Source organism: Triplophysa dalaica, chromosome 16 (genome assembly GCF_015846415.1).
Source record: "Triplophysa dalaica isolate WHDGS20190420 chromosome 16, ASM1584641v1, whole genome shotgun sequence".
Taxonomy (NCBI): Eukaryota; Metazoa; Chordata; class Actinopteri; order Cypriniformes; family Nemacheilidae; genus Triplophysa; species Triplophysa dalaica.
Window position 1 is genome coordinate 688,334 of NC_079557.1, and position 7,500 is coordinate 695,833.

Sequence of the window (7,500 nt, forward strand, 5' to 3'; positions counted from 1 at the left end):
TATTCAATCAAATTCAGCCGTCTCACGTTCAGACTTTCATAAAACTTCAGGTCAAGAATAATGCAGGTCAGTGTGCATGGAAGTGTGTGTGTGAGGAATGTTCACATCATATTTTCACATGCAGCACATTAATATTGCTCAGATATTTAGGCTTGATTTTAATATGAATCTTCTGCAGTCAGTTCAGCACACAACACATCTGCAGCCTTCAGTTTTACTTTTGTGCACATTATTATGTTCAGAATTGTCAGATTAATGTTAAAAACTCTCCCACGTGAATCATGGAATGTTTGGCTGAGAAACTACATCTGAACTCAAACACTGCTGCTATCATTCATGCTGATTCTCTCTCTCTCTTTCTTTCTTTCTTTCTCTCTCTCCCTCTCTCTCTCTCTCTCCCTTCCTCCCTCACTCTCTCTTTCTCTGTGTGTATGTGTGGAGCGTGTCATGCAGTTGTCAGTAACAGTGTGTGTGATGTTTACATTGGGATCTAGTTTCCTTTAAGTGGGTAATATGTGCGATCACACACCAGGGACAGAGATTGTGTGTGTGTGCGTGTGCATGCGCGTGGGTGTTTCTCTCTCGTTGTCTTCTTTACCAGACTTTCATATTATTTAGTATTACTTTATCAATCAATTATCATTTGTATTAGAAAATCATTTTAATGTCATGATTATAATATTACTGTTATTTTAATGATTAAACAGAAAGAATGTAGTGGGGACAGTGAGAGTGAATCAGTTATTCCATCTAAACCTCCTGATCTCTCTATCTGTTCACACACACACACACACTGGCCTCCTGGTCACCATCTGTGGATAATTACTGCTCTGTCTCTAGTGAGTGTGTGATATTTAATATTTCCTCAGCACTTGAACAAATAAGCTGGAATAACTGTGAGGAGCCCACCGTGTGTGTGTGTGTGTGTGTGTGTGTCTCTTCAGCCTGACACTCACTCAATGACAACTTTCCATCCTGCTGTACTGACTCCTCTCACACACAAACAGATATATAAAGATATTATCTCTCATGTACTCCAGACTTGTTGTTAACAGGTTTCATTCTTCTCCGTACTGTGTTATTCACTTGATGTTCTTCTGATCATGTGTGTTTTGAGTGGTGTGAGCTTCCTCGCGTGTCCGTCTGTGACCTGTTGGACACACACACACACCGCGTGATTCTTTTGCCATATGTGAGTGTCTCTCTATGAGGCTGATAGCTGCAGTACGGCTTATTTAGCTCTCAGTGGCAGCGCTCCACGCACACTGACAAGGTCAAAGGTCACACTGCAGGTTGCCAAGACCACCATGGTGTGACAAATGAAGAGAGAAACACACACAAATTCCCTGACATCAGCCTGCCATGGAACTTTAAGAGGAATTTTTCAATTTATCTGTCAATCAATCCATTCCCCATCACTTCCATTAGCTCCACCCACCCGTGTGACATCACACATGACATCAAAGCCTCACCTGTGTGATGAGTGCATGAATCGGGACGGAAGGGGTTTTGTGATGTTTATTGTCTATAATTGTCTTAACCTGTATATTTTCTTTCATACTTGAGACAGTTAACTTGGGTTACCATAAACCTGCAGCGTAATTAAAATGACAAATTTGATTGAAGAGAAACTCAGAATTTCTTAAATCAGAATTTAAACACACAAACACTTCTGTCACTGTAGAAACAGTAATATTTCATAAGATAAGCATTGAGAAGTATGAATCTCTATGAGTTAAGAGTTAAAGTCGTTTATAATAGAATGATTTGTGGGAACGGTCTGTGATAAAGACATGCAGATGATCCGTCAGCTCTCCATTAAAGCTCTTGTTAGCGAGCCTGTCGTGAAACTGTGAGGTCTGAACGAGCCTCCTGAGATGACGGGAGATTTTTACACCGTGTGTTTGAATGTAACTCTGTTCATTAAGCTCTTCATAAGTGCCGTATATCACACTCATGTTTAATGGAACACTTTTAATATGTTTACTTTGAGATGTTTATTTGATATGTGTTTGAGTTGGGCAGGAACTTAAGTCCCACCAACGCTGGCGGTGTGTGTGTGTGCCTGTGTGCGCATGTGTGTGAGTGGGGGGGCAGTCAGAGTTAAACCAGCGCTGCCGTTTTGCCAATCAAAACTAACATGGCGATTTCACCACAGCTAACCAATCACTCTACAAACACACAACACCAGAACTGTCTCTTTAAAGTGTGCAGCAGATTCATCAGGACACATCAATCTGAGATTTATAGACAAATTAAAAGTGTTCGGCCCTGATTCTACACACTCGCACACGCACACAAACACACACATTAAGCTGTATGTGCATACAGAGCCTCATTCATCACCAGCTGCAATGGAAACCGGTTGCTCTCTCTCTCTCTGTCTCTCTCTCTCTCTCTCTATTTCAATTTTTACTTTTTCTTTTTTACTGTATTAACAAAGCATTTGCAGCTGGCCAGTAGTGCAAATACTTCATTTGTATAAAGAAAACATAACGCATAGTGAAATTGACAGATAATATCAATAACATTCATATATATGTATATGTGTCTTGGTGTGTGTGCGTGTGTGTGTGTTATTGATAGCTTTTAATTTCACTATGCACATATATACATATATACTGTATATGTAGACAGTTTCGTCAGACGCAAAGTCTGGTTAACTTTCGGTTTGTATTTGGTTATAATATAGTAATTTATTATATATTTAATTATATGAACCATATTTAAAATATACATTTAATTGTATATGATTTGTATTAAATTACATAACGTTTATTTTTGTTGTTGCTGCTAAAAGGGCCTCTCTCTGTTTGTGTGTGTGTGTGTGTGCGAGGTGTGTGTGTGTGTGTATGCACAATGCGTGTGTTTGTGACATTGTGTTTATATCCCAGTGGGGACTTAAACCTGAATGCACACCAACTCATTGGGACTCGATTATATATCGTGCAGAATTATATTTTTTGAAAACCTAAAACGTTTTCTATGATCTTGAGGTTTAGGGGATAAAAATATACAGTTTGTACAGTATAAAATCCTTACGCCTATATAGTATGTCCCCACAGAGATAATAAACCAGACGTGTGTGTGTGTGTGTCTGTGTGTGTGTGTTACTCTCTCGGCTGTCAATCATTGAACTCACAGGAAACAATTATTGAATTTCAGGAGTGAAATACCTTCAGAAACCCACTTCACCTGAAACATGAATCCAAACATGAGCACACACACAGCAGATGATCTGTTCATTCACAGATGTCTAAATGTCATTGTTTTAGATGAATGAAATATCTGCTCTCATTCACATGATCCACAGTCTCATAATACTCACAATCATGAGGCGACCAGTTGTTTTCTCTCTGTTTTTGAACTGACACTTGCTCTGTTAATTCTGTTGGCTAATGCATTGACAGTCTGATGTTAAAGTGTGGGATGAGCGGGATATCAGACTTTATCTATCTGATCAAGCTAATATACAAAACTTCATTTGACATTTTATTATTTAGACAGATATAATATCATGTGTTTGTGTTGTGGAGATGAAGTCACGATTGAGTGGTTTAAATGCCTTTACCACACGCACACACACACACAACACATAGACACACACAGACGCACACACACGCACACAAACGCACGCGCACAGGCACACACACACATGCACCGAACCTCAGTTCAGTTCACAATGAGGAATTGAAGAACACACACATTAAGTCATGATTTAATCCTGTTATGTTAAATAAACTCACTCCAGACTGAATTGACAAACCTGCTGTTACTGAATCACTTCAGCGGTCCTCCACAGTTAAACCAGCTAAACTCAATCATCCACTTTTCACAGACATCATGACTTTATTCTGTATAAAACAGACTGTAGTTTTTTTCTGTATTTTCTTCATTAAACCAAAACCTCACAGAAAACATTCGGTATTTTCACATTTTCAAGAAACATTTAGTTTGATTTATAAGCTGTTTTCCTCATGAGAGACCCAACAACAATCTCTCTCTCTCAATTTCAATGTAAGTGTGCTTTATTGGCATGACAAAATGTACATTAGTATTGCCAAAGCATTTGCAGCTGGGCTGCGTACAAATAGTGCTATATGTAAACAAACGAAAAGAAAGATAATTATAGTAATAAAATAAAATAAAATAAGCAGAAATAGAGTATAGTTTAAACTACTGCTCTCTCTCTCTTTCACACGCACACACTTTCATGTCATTTAAGTCAAATTTCTGCCTCAAATTTGCTTAAGTAGGTACACATGCACTCTTTCTCTCCCTCTGATGATCATGAGGACACACTAGTGCTCTTTTATCCACGATTGAGATTTACATTACAGTTACTGTAGTGTGTGTGTGTGTTTCCTGTGAGTGAGGTTGACATCATGATAAACATTGCCAATATTTTTAGCCTGATAAACAGTCAAAGTGCAGCAAATATTTTCATAAGGATCAGCCGAGCCACGAGCTTGAAACTCCCCTCAGTCATTTAAAGACAAATAAAGTCGAACTTCTGCTTCCCCGTCAAAACCACTGCAGCAGTTCAGACTTTAATGTCTTTACCGGAACCCAGCGGCAGGAGAATGAGCATATTAACAAGAAAAACACTGAGAACTGCCACTCACACACCAGCAGGAACACACTCACAACACAAACACACCAGAGACATTCTGACCCCTGCTGGACACTGACACGACTACACAAACACATCACGTGATAAGATCTGCATCCTTTCTCTCTTAACTGTCATTCAAACATTTCTCTTTTCTCACACTAAACTGTGTATTTACAAAGACTTATTTCAAGCTCATAAACCTCTGTGATGTGTTACACAATGTTCTTTGTCTTTCTAGGATATACTAGAAATGTGTTATTTATGAGATGTCTGAATATTGCTTTAAAATGGTATTATTCAGAGTGAAGTAAAGTTCTGAACTACTGTGTGTCAGACATAAATGTGATCTGTGATTTACAAACATTTACACAAAATAATCACACTGTTCATTTATTTTAGACACACTTGAGAAACTTGGGAGAAAAACGTTTGTACTCTGTTTGTCGATGTTTTTATGTTTTTTCTATATTGTGTTCAGAGAATGAAGAGTAAAAATGCAAATACATCAGATGTTACAGAGCAACGTCACTGTTTATTTCCTGTAGCATCATGAGGGAAACGATGATCGGTTACCAAGGCAACAGTGTTTCTGTGATGACGTCATTGTCATGAATGAGGTGGCCTGTGGATCTCTATTTTCCAGAAGTGGTACTGTACTTCAGGACACTTTTTGAGTATATGTACCTCACTATTATTATTTATTCAGAGTACTAGTACTTTAACTTCACAAAATTTGAAAGACAAATATCATACTTTTTACTCCACCACATTAATAAAAAGGTCAAAAAGTAGAAATGGTTTCCTTTCACTGTTGCCAAGAATTTCAGTTATTCTAAGCTCACGGTTTTCGGCTAGTTTTCAATGGTCATTTGGCTGAATTTTACGCAAATCTGGCAACCCCTGATCTCACCCGATACACTAATGTAAACGTCGGCCCTGCTACACAATTGAAAGTGCTCTTAAACTGCGAATAGAACAATAAAAGACGATAAGACACACGTTAAAGTGTGTTGTGGTCATCTGTGGGGTCAACTATGTGTGATGCAGTGCTTAGAACGAGTGCTACGATCAGTTAAAGATCATAGAAGACATTGTCATGAAAATGATCGACATAACGGCTAAACGGTAAATAAACACCACATATAGTCTACAGCTTGAGCTTCATGACACACCAAATGGTTTCATTCTAAATGTCATGAGATCTTACAGATTTAAAGAAGTGTGCGCGCGTGCTGATGCTACATTATTTAAAAGCGTTTTAAAAATCAATGATGTTTTTACTGTAGTCACTATAGTGGATGTATTCCTGCTGAAATAACAACAGTAGAATCCTGACCAAATACAGCAGAAAATGTAATGGATTTAATGGTTATAATGAGAATTGTATTGTATGGATATTTATTACACGGCTCATTTGAATGCTTGAGTCTGATTGGCCAGTCGCGACATTCCATGGGTTATTTTCAAATAACAACCGCTCAAAACTAATAACAACCTGTAACCTGGATGATGCAAATCATTTTGAGAGGAGCAGTTTACTATTACACAAAAATGAAATATAAATATGTTAAACCAATTTTCTTACGTCGTTTCTTACTTTAAAATCGAAACGCAACGTCTTTTCCTCGCGGAAGGTCTGCATTCCGTAAAAATGAGCTAATAAAATATTTCAAATTCACATTTTATTTCCAGTTTTTTTCACATGTGGCTAGTAGCCGTGTTATAAGCAATATAATTTACAATTAGCCGACTTTTATCGCCAAATAAACCCCTTCAGTGAGATACAAGACCCTCATATTCACCTGACCACACTGTCAGGGATTATTTGCGTGATAACAACCGGCTGCCTGTATATTATCTCTTAGTTGTCTACTTGTTTGTGATGGATTCTATGGGTGGGATGGTATATCCTATTGGAATAAAACCCAAAACACACTATACACAGAGGAATTTAATAGAAAAATCTAATTCATAAACGCATTGTCTATTTTTCAGCAATGATGGTATTTGCAGTAAAACCACAGGACAATTGACAATTTTATAAACATACCCCAGTTAAGATATTTTTACACATTTCTTGTTAATGTTAAAACTTAACGAAAGTGGTTCACTCTCCAGTCTTGCAGCACTCAACAAAACAACACAACATGAGTCAGTAAACGTCTTATTTTATTACCAGTTGAATCATGAAGGAAGAACTTCAGTTGTTTAATGTGATCAGAATATATTGAGCATCATATGATCATTCCTGATTGATTGATTGATGTTAAAACATTGCTGTTATTGATCTGTACCGAAACATTTGAGAGTGATTTTTCTGTCATGTCAGATGACAGATTATAATTTGTAGGTGTTTTCTTGAATTAATTGATTTATGATTTTGGTCTATTTCTCTCTGTGATGACAGCACCCTCTGGTGGCATCAGAGGTCTTTGGTTCTTATGTCTCAGGTCACTCTGAGGTTAGGACCTGTGTTAAGACTTTGTGTGTGTGTGTGTGTCTGGTTGAGCAGAGACTAAACAATCGCCACAGGGAATGTTGTTGTTTTGAAGATGAACCTCAGTGAACCAGTCCAGCTACACACACACACACACACACACACACACACAGACGTTGTAAGTTCTGTTTTTCTTGAACACATTCTTTCTCTCTGGCTGTCAATCACACAGTAGGATGAAGTTTGTTATTTTGATATTGTCTGAGAGTCTGAAATCATATACACACAAAGATCAGAATAATCACAAACCAGATCTCATTAATAACTCATTTTCTTCTCCAGTTGAGACATTTGCTGTTCCTCCTGACCCTGGTCATCTCACATTTGTCTCCTCTTGACTCAGGTGTGTGTGCGCGTGTGTGCGAGTGTGTATGGGCGTACTATGATT

General features: G+C 37.9%; 1 long non-coding RNA gene across 2 annotated transcripts in view; it reads left to right on the forward strand.

The window, feature by feature from the left end:
- The window catches only part of LOC130437561 (uncharacterized), a 36,423-nt gene that overhangs the window by 28,206 nt on the left and 717 nt on the right, over positions 1-7,500 (forward strand). The window contains exons 1-2 of one of the 2 annotated variants that reach the window (XR_008909199.1): positions 5,623-5,740; positions 7,395-7,500. The exon at positions 7,395-7,500 is cut by the window's right edge and continues 15 nt beyond it. This is a non-coding gene — a long non-coding RNA (uncharacterized LOC130437561). Of the gene's footprint in view, positions 1-5,622; positions 5,741-7,394 lie in introns of those variants that run through there. The other variant, XR_008909198.1, reaches the window with a different exon arrangement.